This window comes from Bactrocera tryoni, unplaced genomic scaffold (assembly GCF_016617805.1).
Source record: "Bactrocera tryoni isolate S06 unplaced genomic scaffold, CSIRO_BtryS06_freeze2 scaffold_56, whole genome shotgun sequence".
Classification (NCBI taxonomy): domain Eukaryota; kingdom Metazoa; phylum Arthropoda; class Insecta; order Diptera; family Tephritidae; genus Bactrocera; species Bactrocera tryoni.
This window is the reverse complement of record NW_024396242.1, coordinates 80320-95902: the sequence shown is the minus strand read 5'-3', so window position 1 is coordinate 95902 and position 15583 is coordinate 80320. Positions and strand designations below refer to the sequence as shown.

Below are 15583 nucleotides of genomic sequence, written 5' to 3'. Positions count from 1 at the left end.
GGTTGACTTGGACAGCGTGGGATAGAATTGTCCACATCGATCTAGTTCAATATTTGGTTGAAAGGCAGCAAATAGCAAATTCACTGAAATATTTAAAATACTCAACAAGTGAACTCAATGATTCAGCAGCTGCACAACAAATACTTATTGAACAGCCTCACGACATCATCGCGTTCACGGGGAGGAGGATGAAAAGGAAGACTAGGTCAGTGTTACCCTTCAAAAGATGATGAATGAAGAATACTTATGAAGTATTGAACTGACCTTACTGTTCTCAGATGGTCAGCTTGTGAACTTGATTTTCGATAATGGTGGTAAATTGACCAACTCAGTGCATGAAAAGTGCCCACAATACCCGAAGGGCGTCAAGGATTTGAACGAAGAATCTACAACCGATGTACACAATTTATATAAATTGGTGAAGGAGAGACGTCTCGGTGCGCCAGCCATCAACGTCAACGACTCGGTGGCCAAGAGTACATTCTATAATCTTTTGGTTATCGCGAGTAGTTAATTGATGGTATAAAACGGCCCACCGATGTGATGATTGCTGGCAAAGTGTGCTGTGTTGCTGGTTATATGATATTGGCAAAAGTTGTGTATAACCTCTGCGTTGTTTCGGCGGAATCGTTATTTTCACTGAAAAAGATTATATCATTGCTTTGCAAGCGGCTATGAAGTAACCACCATGGAGCAAGCATACAAAGAAGCTATTATCTTCGTAACAACAACTGTTTGCAAGGACATTATTACTGGCGCACATTTTGAACACATGCCCGACGATACGATCGTTTGTAATATTGGTAATTTCGATTGTGAAATCGACGTCGCATTTTTGAATGCAACGCCAAAGAGAAAATTATTATCAAACTCCAAGTCTATCGTTATACACTATCCAATGGTAATTATTTTGTTTTACTATTACTTTGTTTACCGAAGGACGTCTGGTAAATTTGGGCTTCGCGCACGGTCATCCCAGGTTGAGATGTTCAACTCGTTCAGAAATCAAGTGGTGGCACAAATCGAATTGTGGATCAAGGCTGACAAATACAACATAGATTTGCATATGTTCCCGAAAATACTCGACGAAGAGATCACCAGTTTACACTTGGAGAAATTGGGCATACGACCTGAAAAGTCCCGTGATTAAATTCGAAACACTTGGACTTAGAATGGCATAATATGGTGCATTACGGCATGAATACTGACAACCTAATTATATTAATTGTTGGTGCAGTCATCGTTACACTAGTCCTACAACGCATCTGTAATTCAGCAAGGCACTAAGGCACTCATTTCCGCTAGGAAGATATATCTTACGAAATTAATGATTAATATTAAAAATTTAAATTGTATACAATAAAAATTGGAAATATATTAGAAAAATTATTACGAGTTTGATCCGCAAATCTTGTAAAGAAAAATGTAATTAATATGCCCAAGATTTATAAATATGTACTTGAATTATTTTGAAGTGTAAACACTTCAACGTGGGCAGTATGTTCAGATTTCTGAACAGTTCTTAACGGCTACAATTGTAAATGAGATATTTTTGTAAATCTGTGTAGAAACAGATATCATATTTCAAATATTTACATATATGCATTATCGCTAAAATATAAAAACATAGTCCTAAATATAAATATGTATGTACAAATACCCATTGCAATGCTACATGGTATGGGGTTGTTTTCAAGTGCACATGCACATTTGTATATAATTGCCTAAATGCATATCTTAGATCAATATGTTATCGTAAGTAAATATCTTTGTTTGTTAATTGTTGAGTGCATACGTATTGCATATAAATGTATGTATGTATCTCTATGCGTTTGTTTATGTATTTACTTTGTACTGCCTCAACACTGGCGAAGATAAGCCTGCTAAACTATTAAAGGATAAGAAAAACGTATGTATGCCGTTAGGAACATTTATGCTTAAGATATATGTACATACTTCCGTATGTACAGTAGATTAGTATTAAGATATGTGTATGCACTCTGCATGTGGTGCATACACAAATTAGGATAAGAAATTTTATAAATAAAGGAGCTCTGGGCAACCAGAGCTGAGTACAATTTTTATAACCGAACCCTTCGCGTTATTATTTCTAACATATGTATAAGTAATATTATATAATAATGTTACGTAATAAAGTGTAAGGTTACAGTACAGTACGAAAATTCAAATTTTGTTTCAATATGTATGAGTGCATGATAGCCGTAAAAATTTCAATTTGTATGTATTTTAGGTGACGATATATATATTATTATATTTAAAATATGAGTTTTGGATATAAAGTAGTTATATTTTTTGGTTTTATTGGTTATGCAATCAAACTCATATTTTAAATATAATATATATATATATATATATATCGTCACCTAATATACAAACCAATGTATCATAAAAAATAAATGGAAATCGCTGACAGAAATAATAATCAAAATTTATCAATTTTATAACGAAAACTTAAATTTTGTTTGAATATGAGAGCATAATAACCAAAGAATATAACCACTTTCACCACTTTATAACAAAAAGTCAATATATTTTTTTATATTTAACGCAGAAAGGAGTACTACGCGAAAGTACTTCAGTCACTCCGAGCATTCGCTCGACCAGGGTTATTTTTTTAAAGTGCGGCCGAAGACCGCCAACCCAGAAAGGAGTACTACGCGAAAGTACTTCAGTCACCCCGGGTATTCGCTCGACCAGAGTTATTTTTTTAGAGAGCGGCCGAAGGTTGCCAACGCAGAAAAGAGTACTACGCGAAGGTACTTCAGTCACACAAATCACATATATGTACATATGTTTACAATTATGAGTAAAACGAGCCTTGCCACATCTTAAACAGTAAATATGTAGGATTTTTAACAATTTTTCTTTGTTTGTTTTATCGCGTGATTCTTTTTTCTATATAAACTATAAAAAAAATACTTTCTACATATGTATGTGTGTAATACGTAATTTATGTGACTGAAGTACTTTCGCGAAGTACTCCTTTCTGGGTTGGCGGTCTTCGGCCGCACTTTAAAAAAATAACCCTGGTCGAGCGAATGCTCGGAGTGACTGAAGTACTTTCGCGTAGTACTCCTTTCTGCGTTAAATATAAAAAAATATATTGAGTTTACGTTATAATGTGATTAAAGTGGTTATATTTTTTGGTTATCTTGCACTTATATTGAAATAAAATTTGAGTTTTCGTTATAAAATGGTTAAATTTTGGTTATTATATCTGTCATTATTTCCATTTATTTTTCATAATACGTTGTTGTATATATTAGGTGACATTATATATTATATTATTATATTATATTATTATATAATATTACTTATTTGTTTATTAAATTAAATAAAGAACATATCCATATGCATGGATAGAGGAATTTTCGGGAAAAAATTAATTTCAGCGAATTTCCTTATTATCACATGGCAGCGCTCCATTTCGTCGTAATTTTTAGCACACACATGATGTTCACTACGAGTGCAAAATGTAATTTTTAAAATAAAGATTTCTTAGGTAAAAAAACTGCTAAAAGTATAAAATGTGGATTTATTTAAAAGTTTATAGTTTAATTTAATTAATTTGTAGTGAAAAATGTGAGTAAAGTGTGTTTTATGTGGTAAAATAGATTGTTGAAATGTGCGAATTTTGGGAATTTTTGAACTCTAAGATCGAATATCTCGTAAACTACGCGTTTGCGGTACCTATGATGCAACGGTACCTTCACATCACGGCGCCAAAGAAATCGGAATTGTGCCCATTTTGATATGTTCTTATTTAAATTTAATAAACAACTTAGTAATATTAAAAAATGATACTACGTAATAAAATACTTAGATTTTTTAAGGAGTACTACGCTGAAGTAATTCAGTCACCCTGGGTATTGGATCGACCAGGGTTACTTTTTTAAAGCGCGGCCGAATGCCGCCAATGCAAGAAGGGGTACTACGCGAAAGTACTTCAGTCACCTCGATATAATATAAATTTTATAATATTATCATAGAGTTTTACTAACTTGTGTATATTAATATAAATCACATATTATACATATACATATGTATAAGAAAAAAGTGTTCACCCAATTATAGCTTGAAAGATGTTGGGAATGGGAACTGTGGGACGGAATTTCAAACTCCTTACGTACAGCTGCATCCGAAACCCTTGGTTTTCGGAAAGTGCAAAAGAACAACTGGTACAACGAGGAGTGCCGCGCCGCAGCGGAGAGAAAACAGGCTGCCTACCTCGCAACGTTACGATCGACCACTACACGTGCGGGATGGGATAGATACCGAGAATTGAAGAGGAAGCGAGACGCATCTGCAGACAGAAAAAGAAAGAGGCCGAAATGCGTGAGTACGAAGAGCTTGATAAGCTGGCCGACAGGGGTAATGCTCGAAAATTCTACGAAAAAATGCGGCGGCTTACAGAAGGTTTCAAGACCGGAGCATACTCTTGTAGAACCCCAAAGGTGATCTAGTGACCGATGCCCAGAGCATACTTAAATTATGGAGGGAACACTTCTCCAGCCTGCTGAATGGCAGAGAATGCACAACGCCAGGAGAAGGCGAACCCGATTCCCCAATCGATGACGAAGGAGCAGACGTTCCATTACCCGACCATGAAGAAGTTCGAATAGCAATTACTCGCCTGAAGAACAACAAAGCGGCGGGGGCCAATGGATTACCGGCCGAGCTATTCAAACACGGCGGCGAAGAACTGATAAGAAGCATGCATCAGCTTCTTTGTAAAATATGGTCGGACGAAAGCATGCCCAACGATTGGAATTTAAGTGTGCTATGCCCAATCCATAAAAAAGGAGACCCCACAATCTGCGCCAACTACCGTGGGATTAGCCTCCTCAACATCGCATATAAGGTTCTATTGAGCGTATTGTGTGAAAGATTAAAGCCCACCGTCAACAAACTGATTGGACCTTATCAGTGTGGCCTTAGACCTGGAAAATCAACAACCGACCAGATATTCACCATGCGCCAAATCTTGGAAAAGACCCGTGAAAGGAGAATCGACGCACACCACCTCTTCATCGATTTCAAAGCTGCTTTCGACAGCACGAAAAGGAACTGCCTCTATGCCGCGATGTCTGAATTTGGTATCCCCGCAAAACTAATACGGCTGTGTAAACTGACGTTGAGCAACACGAAGAGCTCCGTCAGAATCGGGAAGGACCTCCCCGAGCCGTTCGATACCAAACGAGGTTTCAGACAAGGCGATTCCCTATCGTGTGACTTTTCAACCTGCTTCTGGAGAAAATAGTTCGAGCTGCAGAACTTAGTAGAGAAGGTACTATCTTTTATAAGAGTGTACAGCTGCTGGCGTATGCTGATGATATTGATATCATCGGCCTTAACACCCGCGCCGTTAGTTCTGCTTTCTCCAGACTAGACAAGGAAGCAAAACAAATGGGTCTGGCAGTGAACGAGGGCAAGACGAAATATCTCCTGTCATCAAACAAACAGTCGTCGCACTCGCGACTTGGCTCTCACGTCACTGTTGACAGTCATAACTTTGAAGTTGTAGATAATTTCGTCTATTTAGGAACCAGTATTAACACCACCAACAATGTCAGCCTGGAAATCCAACGCAGGATTGCTCTTTGCCAACAGGTGCTACTTCGGACTGAGTAGGCAATTGAAAAGTAAAGTCCTCTCTCGACGAACAAAAGCCAAACTCTATAAGTCGCTCATAATTCCCGTCCTGCTATATGGTGCAGAGGCTTGGACGATGTCAACAACTGATGAGTCGAAGTTGCGAGTTTTCGAGAGAAAAGTTCTGCGAAAGATTTATGGTCCTTTGCGCGTTGGCCACGGCGAATATCGCATTCGATGGAACGATGAGCTGTACGAGATATACGACGACATTGACATAGTTCAGCGAATTAAAAGACAGCGGCTACGCTGGCTAGGTCATGTTGTCCGAATGGACGAAAACACTCCAGCTCTGAAAGTATTCTCAGTACCCGCCAGGGGAAGCAGAGGAAGAGGAAGACCTCCACTCCGTTGGAAGGACCAAGTGGAGAAGGACCTGGCTACGCTTGGAATATCCAATTGGCGCCACGTAGCGAAAAGGAGAAACGACTGGCGCGCTGTTGTTAACTCGGCTATAATCGCGTAAGCGGTGTCTACGCCAATTAAGAAGAAGAAGAAGTGTTATTAGCAAAAATTTTTGAATTTTTAATAGGGAATATTTTAAAAATATAAGTGTTAGCAACATTATTTTTGCATATTCCTCCTCTGGAGAAGTTCCCCTATCAGTGCATACCCCATTTATACCGAAATTCGTGTTTTCCCCGACCGCCAAAGTAATTGGAATCGTGCCTTTGAATTGTTTGCCTTTTTGTTTTATTAAATGTCGAATGCAAACTGAAGAAATATTTCCATTTTTTTGTACATGATCCAGTTATAAACAGGTTGTGTCAATTCTTATATATTGATTATTTTGTGTTATTTACAATTTATTTCGATTCAGAGCAGAAAGTAAGGCACAATTCCGATTTCTTTGGCGCCGCGATCTGAAGATATCGTTGGAAAGAGGAAGTCCTCCTGATAAAAAATACATACAGGGTTATAGGTACTGCAAACGCTTAGTGTACGAGATATTCGACTTTAAATTTCAAAAACATTTCAACAAGCTCTTTCACTACATTTTACACACTTTATGCACATTTTTCACTTCAAATTAATTTAATTAAACTGCAAACAATTTACACATTTTGGAGGTTTTATAAGTAAAAAATTTATATTATTAAAATTACCTTTTACACTCGTAGTGAGCATCATTTCCATATGTGCTAACAATTATGAGGAAATGGAGCGCTGCCATATGATAATAAGCAAATATGAACAATTCCCTGAAATTTTTCTTTTCGCTATAATTCATATTTCTTTATTTAGCAATCTTAGTTCTAATAAAAACAAGCTTCTATAAATTATTTTTCAATTTAAATTGAGTATAAACAATCTTTCCATGCATTTGGAGGCACGATTCCGATTACTTTGGCGGAGGGGTAAAAAAATCGAATTTCCGTATAAATGGGGTATGTGCGGATGGGGGAGCTTCTCCAGAGAAGGAATATTCAAAAATAATATAAAAATAACTTTTATTTTTTAAAATATTCACTATTAAAAGTTCAAAAATTTGCACTAATAACGCATGGTATTTCTCTATGTTTCACTAATTATTTTACGTTTTTCACTATGTATATTCAAATATACACTCTAAACATTGAAATTAGTTCACATTTCACTTTTATTTTCCTATATTTTACCTAAATTTATTAATTTAAAAATTACTTAGCACACTCACGTTAAAAAGGTTAGATTGTTTACAATTATAAGGAAAACGGGCGTTGACATATCTTAAACAGAATATATGTAGGATTTTTAACCCTTTTTCTTTGTTTGTTTTTTTGCGTGATTCTTTTTTCTATATTAACTATAATAAAAAATTCTTTCTACATATGTATATGTGTAATATGTGATTTATGTGACTGAAGTACCTTCGCGTAGTACTCTTTTCTGCGTTGGCAACCTTCGGCCGCGCTCGAAAAAAATAACTCTGGTCGAGCGAATACCCGGGGTGACTGAAGTACTTTCGCGTAGTGCTCCTTTCTGGGTTGGCGCTCTTCGGCCGCGCTTTAAAAAAATAACCCTGGTCGAGCGAATACTCGGAGTGACTGAAGTACTTTCGCGTAGTACTCCTTTCTGCGTTAAATATAAAAAAATATGTTGAGTTAACGTTATAATGTGGTTAAAGTGGTTATATTTTATGGTTATCTTGCACTCATATTGAAATAAAATTTGAGTTTTCGTTATAAAATGGTTAAATTTTGGTTATTATATCTGTCAGCGATTTCCATTTATTTTTCATAATACGTTGTTTTATATATTAGGTGACATTATACATTATATTTTTAAATAATATTACTTATTTGTTTATTAAATTAAATAAAGAACATATCCATATGTATGGATAGAGGAATTTTTTGGAAAAAAGGAATTTCAGGGAATTTCCTTATCCCATGGCAGCGCTCCATTTCGTCGTAATTTTTAGCACACACATGATGTTCACTACGAGTGCAAAATGTAATTTTTAAAATAAAGATTTCTTCGGTAAAAAAACTGCTAAAAGTGTAAGATGTGGATTTATTTAAAAGTTCATAGTTTAATTTAATTAATTTGAAGTGAAAAATGTGAGTAAAGTGTGTTCAATGTGGTAAAATAGCTTGTTGAAATGTTCGAATTTTGGGAATTTTTGAACTCTAAGATCGAATATCTCGTAAACTACGCGTTTGCGGTACCTATGATGCAACGGTACCTTTGGGTCACCAAATAATGGAAATGTTTTAATGCTGATTGAATTTCTTGCTTCTTTTGTACCATTCCTAGAACAGCATATTCAAAAATTTGGCAATAAAGGATGTGGCAGTACGAGTTACTTATCAAAAACTATCTACGAAGAATGTATACAGCTTTTATCAGAAAAAAGTATCTTCTATCATAGTTCAAGAAGTCAAATCAGCGAAATATTATGCGATTATTGTAGATTCCACACCTGATATATCTCATGTCGACCAACTTTCGTTTGTTATCAGATACGTGCAAAAAGATGGAACGCCTGTTGAACATTTTCTGATGTTAATTGAACATTCTGGACATAAAGCTGAAAATTTGCTAGTTGCTGTATTATCGATTCTCGAGTTTTTTGATCTTGATCTCACCGACTGTCGAAGTCAGTCATATGATAACGCTAACAAAGTATTAGGAATTTATTCAGGTTTACATGCAAGAATTCATGAAATTAATGATCTTGCATAACATACACCTTGTGCTGCTCATTCTGTGAATTAATGGGAGTTCACGCATTCACGCAGTAGAATGGGCGCCAGAAGCTGCTTCTTTATCAGTTTGTCCTTCAAGGTGTACGGACGTGTTTTCTAACTCGCTCCGTGTATTCAAATTGTGAAAAAAAAGTAACCAATTAATAATAATAAAATAAAAACAAACAATCAACAAAAAATAAGTGCTCACAAATTATTATTTATAAACATAAGCAAATAGTGCACGAAATAAATAGATAAAAACAAAACAAAAAAAAATAATAATAAAAACAAAAATGAGTGCTTCGCAGCCGCACCAGCAAGGCCGTAGGCATTCCTTAAATGCCTACTTCAGCTTTGTCGACCCAACAACAATAACAACTACTGGCAATAAAAAGGGTAACGGCGATGATGAGTCAACGCGACGAGCAGCAGAAAAGGGAACGCAGCAAAGAACGCAGTCAGCAGAAGCAGCAGAAAACAACAATCGGGCAACAACAAATGCACTGACAGCATCCAGTCTACCAGCAAGCGCACAGGCAGCGAAGAAAATTACAACGCAAGGTGAGAACGTAATAAAAAAAGGCCCGTCTGTCATTGACCGCTACGTCAATATAAAAAGGAAATTAAGTCCTTCAAAGGTGGCGGTCAATCCAAAAAAATTTCAAAGCGGCGCACCAAATAAAAATAAAACGGAAGTTTTAAATGGCAACAGATTTGCCATACTAAGCAATGGTTCAGACGACGATGCGAAGGGTACCACCACAGTCGTTAATGCCAAACCACCTCCAATATATTTGCGCGAACGTAGCAGTAATACTCTTGTTGCGAAATTAAGTGAAATTGTTGGCACTAACAATTTTCATATAGTGCCTTTGAAAAAAGACAATATAGATGAAACAAAAATTCAGTCGTACACTGAAAAAAGTTTTATGGAAATAGTTAAATTTTTGTCAAATAAAAACAAAAACTATTATTCGTATCAACTGAAGAGCTCTAAGGGCCTAGTTGTTGTAATCAAGGGTATAGAGTCCGCCGTAGACTCTAGTGAAGTCAAAGAAGCATTGGAAGAATGCGGTTTTGGAATTAAAACAGTTGTAAATATATTTAATAGAAACAAAGTTCCTCAGCCAATGTTTAAAATTGAGTTGTTGCCGAACTCAAATCAACTTAAAAAAAATGAAACACATCCAATATATAATTTGAAATATTTGCTGCATCGTAGAGTAACTGTGGAAGAACCACATAAAATAAACGGTCCGGTACAATGTACTAACTGCCAAGAATATGGGCATACTAAATCATACTGCACTCTACGCAGTGTTTGTGTGGTATGTGGTGATTTACATCCCACTTCTAAATGCACCCTTAAGAAAGAAGAATTAAATAAAAAATGCAGCAATTGTGGAGGAAATCACACTGCTAACTACAGGGGTTGTCCTGTATATAAAGATTTGAAATCGAAGTTTTCACAGGGCATTCAAGCACGTCGTAACCAAATGTTACAAACACCCCGTAATGATATTATAATAACCTCATAGAAAAGTTCAAAACCTATTACTTTTATCAATAATAATATGCAAGGAAGCTATGCAAATGTGGTGAAAGGCAACCCTGTGCAAATGCAACTGCCGCAAAATCCTCCAAATGGAGGTATTGAAACTATGATCATAAATCTTACACAGTGTATGACACAATTTATGTCTAGCATGCAAAACATGATCCAGGATTTAATAAAATCACAAAATCAAATGCTGCAAAATTTATTAAGTAAAAAATGAGCTTACTAAATATATGTATATGGAATGCTAACGGTGTTAACCAACATAAATTAGAGATTATTAGATTTCTGTCTGAAAAAAACATAGATGTAATGCTTATATCAGAAACTCATTTAACAAATAAAAATAATTTCAATATACCGGGATTTAGACTATATGCTACAAATCATCCGGATGGAAAAGCACATGGTGGTACGGCAGTGTTCATTAGAAATCGTTTAAGCCATTATGCTCTAGAATCTCATGCTACACCACAGTTACAAGCTACAACAATATCACTAAAAAATTGGGGTTGTGACCTAAACCTTACGGCAATATACTGTCCACCTCGTTTTAAAATTACAGAAATCGAATTTAAAGACTTTTTTGGAACACTAGGTCAAAGATTTCTAGCAGGTGGAGATTACAACGCAAAACACACGTACTGGGGCTCACGTCTTATTAATCCGAAAGGACGACAGTTGTATCAAACTGTTATAAATAGGCACAATAACCTTGAAATAATATCTCCTGGTAAGCCGACATATTGGCCTAGTGATCGTAAGAAAATACCAGATTTAATTGATTTTGCTGTAATCAAAAATATAGATAAATCACACATAACAGCTGATACATGTACTGATCTATCTTCTGATCATTCTTCTGTACTAATAAAGTTATTTGAACAACCCATATTCGTTAATCCAAATGTGGGTCTAACTTCTTATAAAACGAATTTTCTAAAATATAAAAAATACGTCAGTAGCCACATTAATATTGAGTACAAAATAAATACAGAAAGTGATATTGACGAAAGTATAAGAGAAGTTAATGATATAATAACCAGCGCAGCTGTCTTAGCAACACCAAACAAAAGATATACTCGTAATCCGCTTGGCTTCAGAAAAATCTCTAATAGAGAAATAGAAATGCTTGTAAATGAAAAAAGGCGTGCAAGACGTGAATGGCAGATAAATCGCTCCCCCTCCACTCAGCTTCAGTTGAAAGCTGCGGTACGTAAATTAAAAAAAGCGCTCAAACGTGAGGAAGAATTGAACACCGAAATGTATATAAAGAAGCTGTGTCCAAATTCAAACAAGCAAAATTCCCTTTGGAAAGCCCAAAAGTCCATGAAGCCACCAACTGACTCCAACATGCCAATACGAGACTTGGGTGGAAATTGGGCTCGAAGTGACGAGGAAAAGGCTAATTGTTTTGCAAATCACCTTGAAAAGTATTTCAACCCAATTTGCCAAAGAATAATTTTAAGCTGTCAATCTTACCCAACACAGCTAAAGAGTCGCTCGAGTCTCCTAAGACCTCATCTTCTGAAATTATTGGTATCATCAAAGAACTTAATCCAAAAAAGGCGCCGGGATATGATAATATTTCGCCAAAAATGCTAATTGAGTTACCAATTATTGCTGTAGAGGTGCTCTCTTTGCTCTTCAATGCAATTCTTAGTTTCGGATACTATCCAATTTCATGGAAAAAGTCGCAGATTATCTTGATAGATAAACCTGGGAAAGACTTAACACAGCCGTCTTCATACAGACCAATCAGTCTTCTACCCTGTCTTTCAAAAGTATTTGAAAAAGTATTACTATCAAAGATAACTCCTTTCCTCCATGAAAATAATACAATACCCATGCATCAATTCGGTTTTCGTGCGAAACATGGCACAATAGAGCAAGTAAATAGAATTACTAACGAGATAAGGAAAGCATTTGAGCACAGGGAGTACTGTTCAGCAATATTTTTAGATGTAGCTCAGGCGTTTGATAAGGTGTGGCACGAAGGTCTTTTATACAAGATTAAAAAAATTCTACCTTTAGAACTGTATAAAACATTGGAGTCTTATTTAAAAAAAAAAACGATTTGTGGTAAAAGTGGGAGATTTCATATATGATGAACGACAGATAAAGGGCTGGTGTACCCCAGGGCAGTGTTTTAGGCCCAACACTATACATCATATATACAGCAGATCTTCCAACAGCTAATAATGTATTAACTTCAACTTTTGCGAATGACACAGCTATAGTGAGCCGTAACAAATGCCACATTTTAGCATCACGAATATTAGCGAAGAATTTATGTTCTGTCGAAGAGTGGCTAGCGAACTGGTGTATAAACGTGAATGAACAGAAGTGTAAGCATATTACATTTTCGCTAAGACCAAAGATGTGCCCGGCAGTAAAAATAAACAATATATTAGTACCCCAAGCGAACGAAGTAACATATCTTGGTATTCACCTAGATAGAAGGCTCACGTGGAGAAAACACATCTCTAGTAAAATAACATGTATGAAGATTAGAGCTGCAAATTTAAATTGGCTTTTAAATAAAAACTCGAAACTTAGCCTAGACAACAAAGTGCTTTTGTATAATGCGGTCATAAAGCCGATTTGGATGTATGGCATTCAACTGTGGGTACGACCTGTGCAACCAATATTGATATATTACAAAGGTTTCAATCAAAAATGCTTAGAACAATCACGTGTTCACCTTGGTACATGCGTAACGAAAATATCCATAAAGACCTTGGTATCCTATGGTAAAGAAAGAAGTAGAAGACAGCAGAATTAAATATATATCTAAACTCCGAGATCACCCAAACCCTCTGGCTAATGCTTTGGTACATTCCTGCGATCAAACACGACTTAAAAGAAGAGATATGCCAGCGTACTAAGGAGCAACGTATCACCAAAACAGCTCAATCACTTGCTTGAGCCTGTCTAGCTTTTAATTAGATTTAAGATTTTATAACTTATTGTTAGGCTTTAAGAAAAAGCAGATTCAATAAATAAAATAATTTTGAAAAAAAAGAAGCTGCTTCTTTCTTTAATACTGTGCAAACTTTAATACTGTATAACTTGTTTACTGCATCGACGCACCACCGGGAAGTTTTACAATTTCATACTGGAAAAAGAATTGCATTACAATCTTTATCTGCAACCAGATGGTCAGCTCGTTATAAAGCTGTTCATGTACTTAATCAACATTTCTACGAAATAATCGAGACTTTGATTATTATTGAAGAAAATATGGAAGAAAATGCAATTACAAGTCAAGAAGCTAAAGGTTTACGAATTCAATTGGAGCGATTTGAAACAGCCTTTATGCAGATACTTTGGCATTTTTTACTCTCACGATTCAATGCTCTTAGTCAAAGATCGCAGAAAGTTGATTTTAGCATTGCTGACGTGATCGCCGATTATCGAGGTTTGATCAAATAGTCCAGTCATTATAGTAAGTTCACCTCGGAATTCGATATACCCATTTACATATACATATGTCTGTAAATACTTGTATATGGTAGGTATACTCTACCTATGTAGGTTTTGAGACAACTTTAGGGTGTCAAAATACAAGTATTTACAGATATATAAATGGGTATATCGAATTCTGAGATTCTTACCTAATTTAAGCTTAAATGACTGGACTAAAAGTCGTTGCTGATACGAGAAATGAATTCGAAGTCTATGAAAAAACTGCTTTAAATATTTCAGAGATACAATAATATAAAACGACAGTTTCTAGAAAAAGAAAGAGAAAATTACATGCTGATGAATCACGGGATGGAGATGTACAACTGTCAGGTCGAGACCACTTTAGAGTCAACACTTTTAATGTCATTCTTGACAATATAGATTCTAAATTGCGAAAAAGATGTGTTGCAGATGAAAAGATTCATGAAAATTCTCAGTTATTATTGAATTTGGCAATTTGGATAATAGAGAGATTCGTAACCGAGCTAAACGTTTACAAAATCTTTATTCTTCAGATATTGAGTCCTCATTGGAGGACGAATTTGTGCACTTTGCTAAAGATTTTTGCATTTTCCATTTATGTATTTTGGGTATAAAGTTTTTGCTTATTTTCTTTCGTTGACAAATAGGCAGATATGGCAATACCATTTATTTGGTAGTATGCAACCCTTTTCTAATTGTGCAAATGCCGAGAATTGAACTAAAATAAAGTAATTAAAATAAAGCTTTATTTACAACAAATATTAAAAAAATTAATATACAGAAAGTGAAAAACTCATTCACAATATACAAATTATTAAGTTAAAAGTTGTGAATTTTTTAACTTTAAATGCAAATATCTTCAAAACTATAAGTAAGCGGCAACTATATACACATACTATATATTTTCGTGATCTGGAGAACGTCACCTTTCCATTGATACCCATTTTATTCCCGAAATCCGGGGATGCTATTCTAAATCGCAGCCGTGCCATTATATATTATTCTTAAAAAATGATGACAACTAATTCATAATAAAATCGTGATGATTGATTTATTTAACTTCCTTAGATGTCTGATGTGAATTTAGAAATTTCAAATAATTTTTTTTATAACCAAGTGCATAGTTACATAAAATGTCTTTTCTTTTAGGAACGAGTTGGACGTAGACTTGGAGGCCTGCGAGTTTTGAATTCTTACTGGGTAGCTCAGGATGCTTCTTATAAATACTTTGAGGTTATTTTGGTGGATATTCATCATAATGCCATTAGGCGAGACCCAAAAATAAGTTGGCTTTGTAAACACGTTCATAAGCATCGTGAACTTCGAGGATTAACTTCAGCTGGTAAGAGCTCCCGTGGCATTGGTAAAGGATACCGTTATTCACAAACTATTGGAGGATCGCGTCGCGCTGCATGGAAACGAAAGAATACTTTGCAAATGCATCGTAAACGCTAATGCTGAAACAATGTATTTATTTAATATATTACGAAGTATATTAAAACTGTTCAACATAAAGTTCTATTGTTATTTGCATCTGTTGCTTAAGGCTGTTAGCCTTGCTATATTAATGGATACGTCTTAGAAATAACATCAATTGAATGTTATTTCCATAAGGAAAATTCAACAAAAAGACAGTTGATTTATGTGTTCAATTATTGTGATATTTTGTTCGTTATTTACACTGGCGATTGATTGAGTGATAGTAAACTTTCAATTATCACCACTTTAT

At 35.4% G+C, this 15583-nt stretch overlaps 1 pseudogene; it reads left to right on the top strand.

The window, feature by feature from the left end:
• The first annotated feature begins 252 nt into the window (after nucleotides 1-252).
• LOC120781307 lies at nucleotides 253-1578 on the top strand (annotated as a pseudogene).
• Nucleotides 1579-15583: the final 14005 nt, after the last annotated feature.